This window comes from Podarcis filfolensis (genome assembly GCF_964270895.1).
Source record: "Podarcis filfolensis genome assembly, chromosome: 5".
Lineage (NCBI taxonomy): Eukaryota > Metazoa > Chordata > Lepidosauria > Squamata > Lacertidae > Podarcis > Podarcis filfolensis.
This window is the reverse complement of record NC_139608.1, coordinates 68,430,909-68,446,587: the sequence shown is the minus strand read 5'-3', so window position 1 is coordinate 68,446,587 and position 15,679 is coordinate 68,430,909. Positions and strand designations below refer to the sequence as shown.

General features: G+C 46.2%; 1 protein-coding gene and 1 long non-coding RNA gene across 2 annotated transcripts in view; one reads left to right on the top strand and one right to left on the bottom strand.

Annotated features, from left to right (window-relative positions):
* PALD1 (phosphatase domain containing paladin 1) overlaps window positions 1–10,534 on the bottom strand; it is a 113,714-nt gene extending 103,180 nt beyond the window's left edge. Inside the window, exon 1 of the mRNA XM_083614079.1 lies at window positions 9,789–10,534. The gene's annotated coding sequence lies outside the window, so the exon portion shown is untranslated. The remainder of the gene's footprint in view (window positions 1–9,788) is intronic.
* LOC310762781 lies at window positions 61–5,814 on the top strand. The gene is made up of 3 exons (XR_014548167.1): window positions 61–167; window positions 2,464–2,635; window positions 4,202–5,814. It is a non-coding gene; the product is annotated as an uncharacterized lncRNA (long non-coding RNA).
* Window positions 10,535–15,679: the final 5,145 nt, after the last annotated feature.

Genomic DNA, 15,679 nt, shown 5'->3' with positions numbered 1-15,679 from the left:
GGGATGCTTTTCTAGATGTAGCTTTCTGCCATCATTCGCTTTTTGCGTTTATTCTCCTTTTCAGGAGATGTCTCAGCAACCACCAATCCAGGAGGAAAAGCAGAATCCGTAAAACAAGGTTTCGACTGCTGGTTGTTCTTTCCTTGAAATGCTCCAACACTCTCAAGGTAATTACTAAAATATTTTATTCCCACCCAACTATCAGTATATAAAATTAAACCGGCAGGGACTGGTATACAATCACATAAGAATGTGTCATTATCTACTTCAACTGGCTGGCTTTACAGGGGCTGCATACTGATGTCTATGGTTTTCATCGTGTTTTTCAAAAGCATAGGCAGCCTTGAGTATTTGGAGAAGTGAGGAGAATTAATAAAAGCTTCTCTCTTTGAAGAGGGAGATGCTAATGGAAAATAGCCTACGTGCAACTGCACTTGATTGCATTCATTCAACTTCATCCTAGCCGATAACTTTTCTACATATCCCTTATCACTTCCGCTACTGTTTAAAAATCTAAATTACAATCTGCTTGGAGCAAAGACTCAAGACTCATTTCTTACGGTGTAGGTCGGTGGAAGCACCAGAAATTGCTTGATTTAGTATTAACCACTCTCCTGGCAGGTAATATGAGGTCCATTAGTCTTAACATGCAACAATACTTTGAGTCAATTTTTAAAATATATCCATCTTATTGCACTGAACTGCTAATCATTTCTGCAGTGAACCAGGTCCTGAGATGGCTGGCACAATGTTGACTCAGCAGTTTCATAAGGAACTGTTAGCTCCTCTCTGGCAAGATGTCAGTGTTCCAAATGTGCATCACTTTGCAGGAGAGATGCACCCGTTCTCCTTTCGCGATACCTGGAAGCACGTCAGTTGCACATCCCTTTCCCACTATTTCGCCAAATGCACGAAGTAGCCCCAAGCTTATTACTCCTCGTGTCTCATCCACCATCCATTTTCACCTGCAGTCTGCAGTTTTGCCCCACCCCAAAAAAACTAAAACGGAGAGCAGCACCATAGCACAAGGGAAGAAAAGCAAAAGCTTCCAGGTCCAACTAATATAAATATATAAGTTCAGTTTCAGGTTTCTCTTCAGATTCAGCTGCAGACATCAGAACAGAGACAGAGAGAAGGTACACACACATACACACACCAGACCCAGCAAAACAGATCTTGCCCTGCCTAAGGAGGCCCACCACACATCCAAATCCTCCCAATGTCATAGCCTTTTGCTTTGGTGTTTCTTTTGCAGAGTCAGCCCAATACATTTTCCTACCTGAGGCAGAAATTCCAAGTGCCCTCCCCCAGTCAAGGTGTGCAGTACTCACATTTTGGCCCCCAAAATGGGAAAAAATATCTCACAGGCATCTCACCTTGGGAGTGAAACAACAACAATCAAAACAGTAATTTGCTATTATTTCATGACACCCAAAATCAGCTTCATGAGGCAGTGGCCTCACTCTGCCTAATAGTAGGGCCAGCTCTGCTAGTAAACAGTTGTGACGTTTTTCACTATTGGCTTCTAAAACATTTCTGTGGAAAACTGTTTAACGTCTGCAGCTAGCTCAGTCGTAGAGTCGATTATTTGTAAGCAGGTGATCGCAGGTTCAGTCCCTGGCAACTCCAGGTAGGGCTACGAAATATCTTTGCCCACCCTAACATTATCACATCCCTCACCTTTCGGAGTCAGCAAGTTTCATCTGAGAAAGCATTGGATTAAGTGGCAACCAGGCATAAATGAGACACGCTCTTTAAATATTATGCTTCCTCCTACTACGACGCTGCCAACCTGCACTGCAGCTGCCAAGCAGAAGCCAAATATTTATAGGAGGCCACAGAGCCAAAGGAAAAGTGGTGAAAAGGCATTCAGCCCAATAAACATCAGGAGGAATGTAAAGGGAACCCAGGCAGTGCCCGAAAATGGTAACGCTTGAAGGCCTGGAAGGCTGTTAATACAATGCTCATGCTATGGATGTTAAGATACTAACCAAACTACACTGGCTTCTACAAGCTGGCATGAGGAATTCATCTTACTTTGGCTTGGCCCGGGAACTCCTTGCTGGCCAAGCTGCTGAGTGCGCTGTGGCCTGGGTTTGCTTTCGATAGGCTTAAGCATACGTCACTCTGAGCACCAAGATAAGGAAACTAAAAGGCATGGCATAAGAAATCAGAAAATTTCCCCTGCAAGGAATGTGTGGTGGAGATTTACAGCGGTCCTTTCAAACAGATAAAATGGGCAAGACACAGCAGGCCAACAAAGGAAGAGAGCTAAAAGTTCACATGATATTGCCCCCCCTTTTTTTTAAGGCAAAATTCAAAGCTAAGCAGAATTTTGCAACAATCGCGGGTGGGGGGGGGGATACTTTCCTGTTGTTGGCAATTCTGCCCAGAGAATGGATTTATAGTATTTTCATTTTATTTTCTCTTCTCACCCCCCCCCCGCCCCCTTCTTCAAATGAGGACTGTTGCCAAGCTGTTTCCAAGTGGTGGAGATTTCCTTTCACAGATCTTTGTTGTTAACTCTTGCTGCCACAATGCTATTTGCGAAACCGGAGAGCTCAAGAGGAAAGGGGGAAACAGCTCAGCATTAACTTTCCTAAGGAAAGGAAGCCTGCAAGAGTTCTGTTCCGTGGTGAGAGAGACGCTTATGCTCTGAAAAACAATGTTTGTAAGGAAACCGCGCAAATTTGCCTTACAGGCACCAACAGCAACCCAATATGGGACAGTCCTCTGCATTGGTAACCATTTTAACTTCGGTAAAGGTCAAGTAGCCCCAGGCCTCCATTAAGTCCCCTGAGTGAATGGGTTTTGGGATTTTAAAAAGCCTGCTTGTTTTAGAAGATGGTTAAAAAAGATAATGCAAATGGGGGAGTAGGGGTACTGCCAAAATCTCTGCCATTGGCCTTTCTCCTTCAAGCAGTGCAAGTTATTTGATGTTGTCATAAACGTGCCATCTTCCAAATAAGTAGCTGTCTTAGTCGTTTGCCACAAAAAATAAAACAACTGAGATTTGTGGCACCTTAACACATTTATTTTAGCATATGCTTTCATGCACCAAGGTCCAAGTGCACCCTGATGCACAAATGCTTATGCCGTAATAAATCTGCTCCATCTTTAAGGTGCCACAAGCCTCTTTGTTGGCATAAATGTGGAAGGTTAAGATCAGAAACGCTATTTTCACTTTCACGTGCCTCTGGCATGGCACATGCCATTAAGTTCTCTGTGAATTATAGGGATGCAAGCTGATATATGAATGAGCACATCTAAAAATGGTTGGTAGAGGGATGAAGGTGGCACTGTGGGTTAAACCATGGAGCCTAGGGCTTGCCAATCAGAAGGTCGGCGGTTCGAATCCCCAGGACGGAGTGAGCTCGTTCGGTCCCAGTTCCTGCCAACCTAGCAGTTTGAAAGCACATCAAAGTGCAAGTAGATAAATAGGTACCGCTCCGGCGGGAAGGTAAACAGCATTTCATGCGCTGCTCTGGTTCGCCAGAAGCAACTTAGTCACGCTGGCCACATGACCCGGAAGCTGTACGCCGGCTCCCTCGGTCAGTAAAGCGAGATGAGTGCAGCAACCCCCGAGTCGTCCGCGACTGGAGCTAATGGTCAGGGGTCCCTTTACCTTTACCTAACAATGGTTGGTAGTTCTGAATGAATTTCAGATCTCTCCCAGCATTGAGATCCCAAAAAGAGACAGTTACATGGAAACACGATAGTACTACTTCCTTTATCCCACATGCGGGGAACCTTTGGCCCTTCAGGTGGTGCTGAATGACAATTTCCATCATCGCTTGCTATTGGCCATGCTTGCTGGGGCTGATGGGAGTTGTAGTTCAGCAACCTCTAGAAGGTCAGTGGGTTCCCACGACTTTTCATCCACAATCATTTGCTGTTTTCCTTCCACACCTAAAGCTCATTTCTAAACCATTTCATATTTTAAAAACCTCTAAATGGTGCACAGCAAAGCCATCAATATGAACCACAAAAATCAACAGCTACTTTAATACTAGCTCTATACCTTTTATTCATTGCTGTATTCTTTTATGCATTACCATCACATTTGGTTCTATTTTTATTTATAGCATATCAAAAACATCAATAAGTTGTCAAATGGGGACCTCTTCTGGCAAAGTAAGGCATTCCCACACAAACTGCTTCCTTTAAGCCAGAGCTTACCAATCTTCTCTCACCACCAAAGGAACACAAGCGAACAGCAAAGAACCTGCACAAGCAACGCTGACACCAAACCCTACATATAGTAAGTAAAATAGAAACATCACCACCCGACCCCACCCCCACCCATCTTTCCCCCACCTCCACCTCTTTCCCCCTTTTCTTCCTAATGTCTCAACAAATGAAACTGATTTGTAAAAATGTTACAGGGGAAGAAAAAATACGAGAGAGAGATACTGCACACTTTTGTAAATCAACAAAATCTTTAATAAAACAAAAAACCAGAGCTTGCTCCTACCAGGGCTGGAAAAGGGTTGGTTTAGCCTCCTGTTTCCTAGTAAAACTTAATTACTGTTTCGCAAAATGACACATGTTTAAAAAGAGTACTGTATCACCAACATGAAAAGTTCAGAAAGCTCTGTTTGAAACTACTGTATTGGGAAAGGTTTTACAGAAATTTTACCCATTTACACGTGGTGGGCAGTTCAACAACAGAAGGGAAACTTACAAATGACATATTCCTAAGATCTGGAACGTGGAGCAGGGCTCAGGTACTACTTCACACCACTGACCCACATCAAACACTTTTCAAAACATGTGTAAGCACTACACGTTGTGGGGTGTTTTTCCCCTACAATACACAGGGCTATCAGCTGATTAACTACCTCCTCTTGCTTGGATACATCTGCATATTATTAAAACTACAGGAGAGTTGCCTTTTTGAGATACTGAAGGAAGTGCAAGAAAGCTTTGGTTTATAAAATTGCAAGTTGCCATTCACAATCCTCCTCTTCTATAAGCTAAATGCATGCAATTGCACTTGTTCATTTTCAGACTCTTTGAAACCCTTTGCCTCTGTCTCCACATTGCAAGCAACCCCCCCTTTTTGCTTAAGTTTATCTGTAAAGAATGTAATGTATGTATGGCAATTTTATATAAAGCAAACATAATATGTCGTTAGAAGGAAATGCTACCTTCAAATTCTTAATTTGTATCCCCATTGAAGTTGGTCCTCAACAAACAGCTATGAAAGCTTGCAGCCTTAACAACACAGGTCTTGTGTTTGTTTACTGAGCCCTTGTGCAACGCGAGGCATGCAGACTGGAAATAAATTCCAAAACTCTTCTCTAGACTTTGAAACTATGTGCAAAATGCCTGCCACTAGACAATGCACCGTGAAGATCATATATGGAGATACCTGTTTCAGACACCAGTCTTAATGCCTTGTGCATTTTAATTTGCTTCCAGGACATTTGCTTATGCTCCCACTTTCAGACTTATACCTCAGATATGCATCCACAGTGAATGGGAGGGAGAGCTGGACTCTCCCTACGGATGTGCCTGTCTAACCCCCTTCCTTGGATAAAACTTACAGGCTGCAGACCCATCAGATGCCAGTGTGAATGACTGCAAGAACAAAATAATTGCAACCTGTACTTTTCTACTAGAAAAAAAAGGGTTCTGGTACTGTGTACTCTTGAGTATCCCCAGAGAGAGAGAGAAAAGCAGTGGTTGTAACTGCATAATAAGAACACAAGATTTTAAAAGATGCATGGATAAGAATTGTACATAACAATTGGTGACAGGGTTCTGTGGCTTTTTTGTGAAAAAGCAACAAATAAACGAAGTCTAACACTCTTTCTTGACCATTCTGGATTTGTTTGCAGAGCACAAACGCTCAAGAAGAAACCCTAGTAATTCTCTATCAACAAAAACAAATTTCTAGAACAAAACTGTCATCAACAGGGCAATCCTATACATGCCTATTCAAAAGTAAGCCTACACTGAAATTTAAGGAGAATTATTCTCTGGTAACTGTTATAGGTCTAAAGCCGAAACTGTTTCTAATATTTTGTTAGGAGCCACCCAGAGTGGCTGGGGCTTACTTACTTACTACTACTACTACTACTACTACTAACATACAGGCATGCAAAGGCTCCATAACCCAGTCTAAGCAAGGGCAAGACATTAGTAGCTCCACATTTGGAGCGCCAAAACACCAGAAGCCCAGCTGCTCTCTAGGATACCCTTGCAAGCTTGTGACTGCTGTCTTTTATGCACAGGTGTAGCTAAGCACACAAGGATTTCTGCTTCAGAAAGCAATGAGTAGAACAAACAACAGACAGTTTGCCAGACCAGCCGAGAGCACCCACTTGATTATGCCATTGATGCACTATCCGCATGACAAGAGAGGCACTCTTAGGTGGGGATAATGCTGAATTTGAACACCCACAGATGCAAGGCCAGTAAAATATAAGCTGTATGCTACAACAACAACAAAAAGACACATTCCAACCACAGCCAAAAAATGGGAGAAGCTTTGAGAGGATTGTGAAGGGGTGACATTACAGCCTCTTTAAGAAGAACATAATAAGCAATCTTCCATCAAAGCCAGTGCAGTATTGTCTAATATTCTGACTGGCAGTGGCTCTCCAAGGACAGAAAAGGCCTCTTATCAAATGTCTTTCAAAGTATGTGTTCTGCCTGAGATCTGAGTCCTTCCCTTTCAACAGATAAAATTAACACAGAGGCATAGGTCACCAGGCACACAGCAGCAACAATGTGCGTTCATCAAAAATATGTTGTTGCTTTTTTAAAAAAGTCTATGATAATAAAAGACAAGTGTTTGCACATTACACTAAGCCATTCAGTACGGTTTAGTAAACTAACTTGTGCACACAGTCCAAGCACTGCTGCTTTCCTCCATCTTGCACAAGCAAGTAAACAAACCACAATGGAGATAGTTGAGCTGCATAGCCTGGTATTCAAATCCAGAATCTTGGTTTGTTTCACCCTATTAAACCACAATCAAGCACAACCATGATCCTGGGCTTGGACGTCATGCTAAGCTATCCCCATCATGGTTTGTTTACCCATTTGTGCAAAGAGAGGAGCAAAGCAGGAGTGCTCAGGACACAGCATATTATGGCTTACTAAACCATATTTATGGGGTCCCCAACATGATGCCCTTGGGCACAATGGCACCCTTGAAGACTTTCCCTGGTGCACACAAAGCTTCTGCACACACTCTAATGCTCATCCTCCGCACTTCCTGGTGAAGGGCCAAGAGTTACCTTTCTTCTTGTGAAGCACATAGAGATGAAGGCAAGAATGGCAAGAGTGGTGCTCTTTCCCACTTCCTCTTTCAGCTCTATATGCTTCTCAAGGCCCAGAGCGGCACCTGAACAGAAATTGGAGCAACTAAGAAGGGCAGGGGAGAAAGGGTTTGAGCGGCTGGGGGGGAGGAAAACAGTGATCGGAGGGGAGGCAAAGAAGACAAAGCTGGGTGTTGCAGGAGTCAAGAGGGAGACAGTGCCAGAGAGGGAAAAGAGGGAACGCCAGAGAAATAAGGCAGGTGCAATTTTCAAAGTAAATTGAATAATACTGAAATGGAATAATCTCCTCATGGATCCTGCCTCCTCTTCATCCCCACCAAACCATCCTGAAATCACATCTCTATTGAATGACCTGCAAAAACATGGCCCTGATACATGAATCCTTTTGATCCTCATAACTTTTTTTTTTACAAGGGATCCACTCAAAACCTCTGTTAAATCATAGGTCTCTTCTATTGTCTACAGATGACTTCTGTGATTTGTTGATGGTGTTGCTGCTATCTTGTGTCATGAATATCCAGGAGGACCAATGGTTTCTTTCCCTGTTAATAGCAGGCACAGGATCTACAACGCCTTACTACCATTGTAAACTTTCATTTTGTAGTGTGCTTTTGGAGTCTCCTTGTAAAGTTATGCGAATTCAGAGGATTTGTTTTTAATTCCATGGGATCCTACTTTTACCTGGACCCCAGTAGTACCCACACCTTCCCCTACCTATGCAAAGGAAACCTCTTTTTTTTCTGTAGGGGGAACATGAACCTGGGGTGGAAGAGAGAAGCAACCAGAGGGAATGTTGCCCATGACACTCTCTCAAAACTCCAAAGGTGCCCACAGGCTGCAAAAGGCTGGTGGATGATGGCTTAGCATTATGTGCAAACACTGCCAGTGGCTGGGAAGAGGGGAAGTGTTCAGAAAGACTGGTCCACAGCATTTGCAGTAGGAGCTCTATAAGGAGAAGCAGGTGGTGCTGTGAGAAAATTCACTTAGAAAGGAGCAACAGTGACATGTCAAGGGATGGAGGGTGGACAATACATCACAGGTCTGGATGCACCCATTTATACTGTATTTAAGTAAAAGCAGAAGCCATGCCATGGAAACCAACAGCAGCCTGTGCTGACTCAGTAAGGGTTTTCTATTATGATCGTGTCCATTTGTATCTTGCAGCATAGCAAGTGAGGTGAAGCAAAGAAATTACAGTTGCATTTGGAGAAGACTCATGCAGTAAGCACACAATGTGGTTTGGTACATGGCCAAGTCTAGCAGGGGAAGCCTCGAAAATGCTAAATATCGCTCCCAGTCAGTGCAGGCCTTGTAACTCACAAGGCAAAGCAAACCTATTTCCTTCCTAAAGGAAGGAACTGCCTCCTCTGGTTGCAAGGCTTTTGTGCTAGACTACAGAGTACTGATTCCATCAGGGATCCCATGGGGAGATGTGGAATGTTTTCTTCTTTTTTCCCTGAGGGTATTTTTGGGAAGATATACTGTATATATTTTTAGGGTAAAGGCTGAAGAGTCAAAATGAAAGCAAATGAAGCAGAGAAGGCTCAATTTTCTAGGAAGGTGGGTTCCCCCCCCCCCAGTTAGCAACATTGTGGATTATCAGGCTGTTGCAGAGAAATAAGACAGCCCCATTGACTGTGTGAACAAAGAAGTGCTTAAACAGTAGGCATGAGAGAAGAGATCAGAACAGAACAGGGTGGCATTCCACTAAGTTTCACTAAGAGTAGACCCACTGAAATAAATGAACACAGCTAAGGTAGGTTGATTAATTTCAGTAGGTCTACTCTGAGTAAAAACAACAATACATGTGTGAATTATTTTAGCCATGCACTAAGCACCACTTAACATACTTTAAAACTGATCCTAAACACACATACAAAAAAACCCCAGATCCTACTAAGATTCACATTAGTTATTTCTAGATGATGGCCACAAACTAACGCAAGAGGGCTGTATGTAAGAGAGTGCCTAGGTTTTGAACACAGGACCTTTCGCTCTGTGTCTCTTACAAAGTGAGGCTCATACCGTCTATGAAGCCTTCCCCAACCTGGTGCCCTCCAGATGTTCTGGACCACAACTCCCATCACCCCTGACCACTGACCCCACTGGCTGTGGCTGATGGGAACTGGTACTCCAAGGTATCTGGAGAGGTCAGGATGGAGATGACTGCCTTGGAGACCCACACAGAGAATTGCACCCAAACCTTCCCCTACCTATGCAAAGGAAACCGTGGAACAATACCTAATTTAACAATGCCTTTTGGTCTCCGACCAGGAATGGGGTGTTTTGTTTTTTTTTCAAGGAAAAATATTGGATCGCACACATGCTGCCCATTCAAAGTATGCAAGCATGCAATAGGATACGAACCCAATTCAGTCCCACTGAAGGAAACTTACTTCCGAGTAAACATGTATGGACCGGCTTGCTGTGAGGCTGCAACCCCAAACACCCCTTCCTAGGAAGCCAGCTGCAATGAGCCCCGTGGGGTTTACTTACGAGTAGGCATGAAGCGCGCCGGGATGCCAACGCGAGGTTCCCTTCGCCAAGCCAGCGAATGTCTCGCATCCAAGAGCGTCTGCAGGGGCGACGGCTGAGATCCTGCCCTTCAGCCCCGACAGCTGCCCTCGGCAGGGCAGGCCTCCGATCCCCGGCGGGCTGCAGGAGTCACGAGGGCTGGGGAACTCAAGGCGGCCCCTGTTGCCTCTCCTCCTTCCCGGTGGCTCTTAGCGGTAAACCGGTGCATGGAGACGAGACTCAGGCAGCAGCGGCAGCGGCAGCACTTCCTGCCAGCTCGCCAGGAGACGCGAGGAGCGAGGGCGGCGGGACGGACCCAAAAGGCGGAGCACCAAAGGAGGGGACTCACTCACCGGAGGGACGGCATCCCCTGCCGGCTCTGGAGAGAGGAGCTGCGCCGAGGGGCGCCGCCTGGGCCAGCCTTTTGTTGTTCCTCCTCCTCCTCCTCCGCAGCGCCCGGGGCGCATCCACTGCCGCGCGCGCCTGTCGGGGCTGCCCGCCCTCCCCAAAACAAGAAGCCGGGCGGAGTTCCTGCCTCTTGCCGTAGCTCCAGGTTCCGATCGCCGCTTCTTCTCCAGCGGACGGAACCCCCTCAGGCTCACCGGCCGCCCTCGCTTGGCTACAAATGTGCGCACAAAAGCGCCGGTGGCGGAGGGAGGGACATGCGCAGCCGGCTGCGCTTTCCCAGCTGCTGCAGCTGTTTCCCGGCGCAGACAGATGGCTCTTTTCAGCTACTGCTCTTGCGCCCGTCCCAGGAAAAAGCAGCACTCGGCCCCGCCCCTCCTTTCCTCTTTTCTTCCTTTCCTTCTTTGCACACACCTCATTACGCAGAACTTAAACCTAAAGCTCAGTGCATGTTTTGAACCGCCGAAGGATGGACGTGGCTTCAGAAACTTGGGTGTGCAGATTTACTCGTTTGCCAGAAAGCATGTTGTTGTTTAGTCGTTTAGTCATGTCCGACTCTTCGTGACCCCATGGACCAGAGCACGCCAGGCACTCCTGTCTTCCACTGCTTCCCGCAGTTTGAGTCACTGTAGATGGGCTATGTCAAACATCTTGGTTACAGTGGCATAGCGTGGGTTGTCAGCACCCGGGGCAAGGCAAGTAATTTGCACCCCTAACCCGTGGATTTGCGCCCCCTAACCCATGGATTTGCGCACCCTAACCCTAACCCCCAGATGTTGCGCCCGGTGCGGCCGGCCCCCCCTGCACCCCCCACGCTACGCCACTGCTTGGTTAGTAGACTTGTGACCTGAGTACTCCAATTGCTCTGGAGACCAGGTAGACACTGGGTACTACTTACTGGAAACAGATGGTAAAAACTTGGTCAATTACAAAATAAGAAGAATGCAGAAGCTCCAAAAGTCAATTTGTTGTTGTTGTTGTTTAGTCATGTCTGACTCTTCGTGACCCCATGGACCAGAGCACGCCAGGCACGCCTGTCTTCCACTGCCTCCCACAGTTTGGTCAAACTCATGCTGGTAGCTTCGATAACACTATCCAACCATCTCATCCTCTGTCGTCCCCTTCTCCTTGTGCCCTCCATCTTTCCCAACATCAGGGTCTTTTCCAGGGAGTCTTCTCTTCTCATGAGGTGGCCAAAGTATTGGAGCCTCAGCTTCACAATCTGTCCTTCCAGTGAGCACTCAGGGATGATTTCCTTAAGAATGGATAGGTTTGATCTTCTTGCAGTCCAAGGGACTCTTGAGAGTCTCCTCCAACACCATAATTCAAAAGCATCAATTCTTCAGCGATCAGCCTTCTTTATGGGCCAGCTCTCACTTCCATACATCACTACTGGGGAAACCATGGCTTTAACTATGCGGACCTTTGTCGGCAAGGTGATGTCTCTGCTTTTTAAGATGCTGTCTAGGTTTGTCATTGCTTTCCTCCCAAGAAGCAGGCGTCTTTTAATTTCGTGACTGCTGTCACCATCTGCAGTGATCATGGAGCCCAAGAAAGTAAAATCTCTCACTGCCTCCATTTCTTCCCCTTCTATTTGCCAGGAGGTGATGGGACCAGTGGCCATGATCTTTGTTTTTTTGATGTTGAGCTTCAGACCATATTTTGCGCTCTCCTCTTTCACCCTCATTAAAAGGTTCTTTAATTCCTCCTACCTTTCTGCCGTCAATGTTGTGTCATCTGCATATCTGAGGTTGTTGATATTTCTTCCGGCGATCTTAATTCCGGCTTGGGATTCATCCAGCCCAGCCTTTCGCATGATGAATTCTGCATATAGGTTAAATAAGCAGGGAGACAATATACAGCCTTGTCGTACTCCTTTCCCAATTTTGAACCAATCAGTTGTTCCATATCCAGTTCTAACTATAGCTTCTTGTCCCACATAGAGATTTTTCAGGAGACAGATGAGGTGATCAGGCACTCCCATTTCTTTAAGAACTTGCCATAGTTTGCTGTGGTCGACACAGTCATGGAAACTGATAATTGTAACAATCAAGCAACATCTGGAGGGTCAGAGGTTCCGCACCTTGCTTCAAATGTTTGGATCTGGGCAGCTGAAGGATTGCCTACTGTCACACCACCCTGCCTGTGAACTGAGGTCATCCTCAGAGATCCTCTTTGTGTGTCCCTGCCATCTAAAGTGAGGCAGGTGTCTATTGAAGAGACATATCAGTGGTGAACCCCTGCATGTGGGATGCTTTCCCTAGGGCAGACATCCCATCCAATTTTCACTATTTCTGACACCCCAGCAAACCCCTTGTTATTTTCCCAGGCTTTGCTTTTTTAAAAATTCAGATTGCTTTAATTCTACAATTTTCTCTTTTTGTTATATCTGTTTGTTGTTTTATTGCTTTTATTAAGAAGTGTTTGAAGCCCTGGAAATATTTGTATTAAAGGGTGTTATGATATAATAATTAATAATGTAAAGTTGCATCCTGAAAATAAATTCAAAGCTATGGAGGGTGTGAGGGTATGAAGTGAATCAGAGAACCATGGAGGCTGTGAGGATGAGTCAGGAAGGTATTATTTCTTGCTATGACATGCAGGAGGATCTGGAGAAAGGGAATTTGGTGTGGGATTGGAGAGATTGTTGTGAGAGTTGTGGTTAAATTGATTATGGTGATAACAGACTTCTAGGCCAGGAGGAAGACAACGCAGGGCGTTTATTGCTAAGTTGAGAAATTTAGGCCTGTGGCGCAATTGTGAAAGATCCAAGGTGAAGGGAGTTTTGAATCCGTAAGAGTGGATGAGGCAATTCTTGAACATAAAACTACATACAATGATTTTCACCTGGAGCTCAGGTGGGAAAGCAGCAATAGAAGTTTTTGAGCTCAGGATTTATGAAGGTGCAATATTGTGAGGAGAGGGATTATGGTGGAGGCATTCTGAGGGCATCGAAGGAGGGTGCTAGGGAACAGAGGGTATGGTGCAGGAGGAGACTGTGGTGATAAATCCAGGGATGCTGAAGAAGGAAAGTAGGGCCTAAGTAAGGATCTCAGCCAAACTCCTTACTTCTCATTCCCTGCCCCCAGGTGGACTTTGGTAATATGGCACCCTGAGCAAAGACAAAATTTGGTACACCCTATAAATAGAGGAGGAGGATGTGCCCCCTGGGCTTGTCCTGCGCGGCCCTAAATCCAGCGCTATTCCGCAGTCAGCTCGCATTTGCTCAGTCCTCATTGGGATGACTTAAAGGACTCTACATTTTTTGTCTTTACCAAATGGGTCCCGACAACTGTTTGGTTCCCTCAGACATGGTTGGTGCCATAGGTTTCTATAATGCATATGCCTTTTCTTTGCTAAAAGAAGGAATAATTACGCCGGGACTGAGGCAGCAAATGACGCAAGCGATATTCGCGAGGGAGGCGGGAGGGCTGTCTGCCTCTCCGCGTAGGGAGAAGTCGAAGAGTCCAAGAGCAAGTTGATGATATTTTCAGAAGCTGATAGGTGGGACAAAAATGTATTCGTCGTCTCCGTTTTGGTGAAAGTCTAGCCTGCTCTCCCCCTCTCACTGTTTTGCTGCACCCCACCCTCCCCCCAAAGCCTGCAGACCTCCAATCCTCTCTGCTTTCCCCTGTGCGCGCGCTTTCTCCCCTTTCAGTTTTGGCGCCTTGCGCGCGTAGCTCCTGCGCGGCCCGCCCTTTTCCCCAGAGCCCGCATGGACGGCGAAACAGAAGCGGCAAGGCAGAGCAGGGCAGGGGAGGTGCCGCCGCCGCTGGCCAGCACGACCCAGGCAATCCTTGCGGAGGAGGAGGAGGAGGAAGCGGTGGCGGCTACACCTTCTCTCGGCGGGACTGGCGCAAAAAGTGGCCGGAGGAGCCCTCGGAGCCCCGTGAGGCCGCAGGCCAAGCCGGGAAGGGAAGGACGCTTCTCCTTTTCTTCCTCCTCAGCTGTGCCATCTTATACGGTGTGTACAGGGGCCAAGGTCCCTTCAGGGCCCCCCCCCGCAAATATTTGAGAGGGATAGAGCCCCCCAAAGTTGATGGGCATCGCCGTTCAAATAGTGTGCATGCACCACATAATGTAATCAATTACACAGGGCGGGGCTCACCTCCCCCCCCCATTTTATTCAAGTTGTGTCCCCCCCGATGGTGAGCCTGTAGTGGGGCGCCCTTCCCCAAAAGTGCCACCATACAGTAAGCAAGTGCCATCGTCTTGACTGGGCGGAAGTCCTTGGGAAGAAGGAGTTGGACAAGGCAGGTGATGGTGCCCACCTGGCCAGGTGAAGGGCAGTGGTGAATTAAGGTGAGGATGGGTCTCTCTCTTTCGCCTCTCCTTTTATCTCCCCCCACACACACACTCCACAAGCACCTGTTCCTGTTGTATTTTACTTAGAGAGTAAGCAGAATAACTGAAGCAGGAGCTGCTGCACTGAGTTTGGCAGGGGCACGCTCAAGTTGAGACCACACAGGATGTTCTCTCAGTTCAGTGCAGTAGAAAACATGCCAAAGCACAGGAAGCGTCATTTGAAGTGCTTTTTCTCCTCTGACAACATGCCAAACGTGGAAATTCACTGTTAGCCATGCAGACACTTTCACTGAAAGTTTCCTAGTTAATAGCTGGAGACTGAGGTGCAAAATCAGCATAGGTGATATCACCCTGCTGATGCCCACATCCAAGTCCCAAAATAAGCAGCGTTCCAACTTTCATCTGTCAACACAGGGCATCAAGAATATTCTTCATATACTGTACATGGGTGGGGGTTTGAGCTGCTCACTGCATTTTGCCTTATTCCTTCTAATGTGATTCATGTGACCAAGAGCAGGCAAACTTCTCATCCATCCAGTCTATGGAACTGCCCACTAACAGTGCCTCAGTCTTTATCTGATTTGAGCTTCAGTTTGTTGGATCTAATCCAGTCCCATTACCAAGGCAAGATAACGGCCCAGCATATCCACTGCCAATATGTTATGCAGGAGACCCCAAAAGTCACCAAGAGGCAAAGGCACAATAATAAACTCTGGAACTCTCGTTTACTGAACTTGAAAGAACTGGAGTTCCATGAAAGAGTGGACTTCAATGTGAATTTTGAGGAGATAGGCAGGAGCTCCTCAGTTGTATACTCCCAAGCAATACAATGCCTTCTACCATGAGGGATTGTTCTGCCCCATTGAAAGAGGGATTCCAGCCAACAAAAAATACCTACATGCTGGTAAGTAAGCCAAAAGTAGCACCCACCAATTTTGGAAGAAACTGGATCAAGCTCAGTTTAATACAGTGGTACCTCGGGTTACATACGCTTCAGGTTACATACGCTTCAGGTTACAGACTCTGCTAACCCAGAAATAGTACCTCAGGTTAAGAACTTTGCTTCAGGATGAAAACAGAAATCGTGCTCCGACAGCAGGAGGCCCCATTAGCGAAAGTGGTGCTTCAGGTTAAGAACAGTTTCAGGTTAAGAACGGACCTCC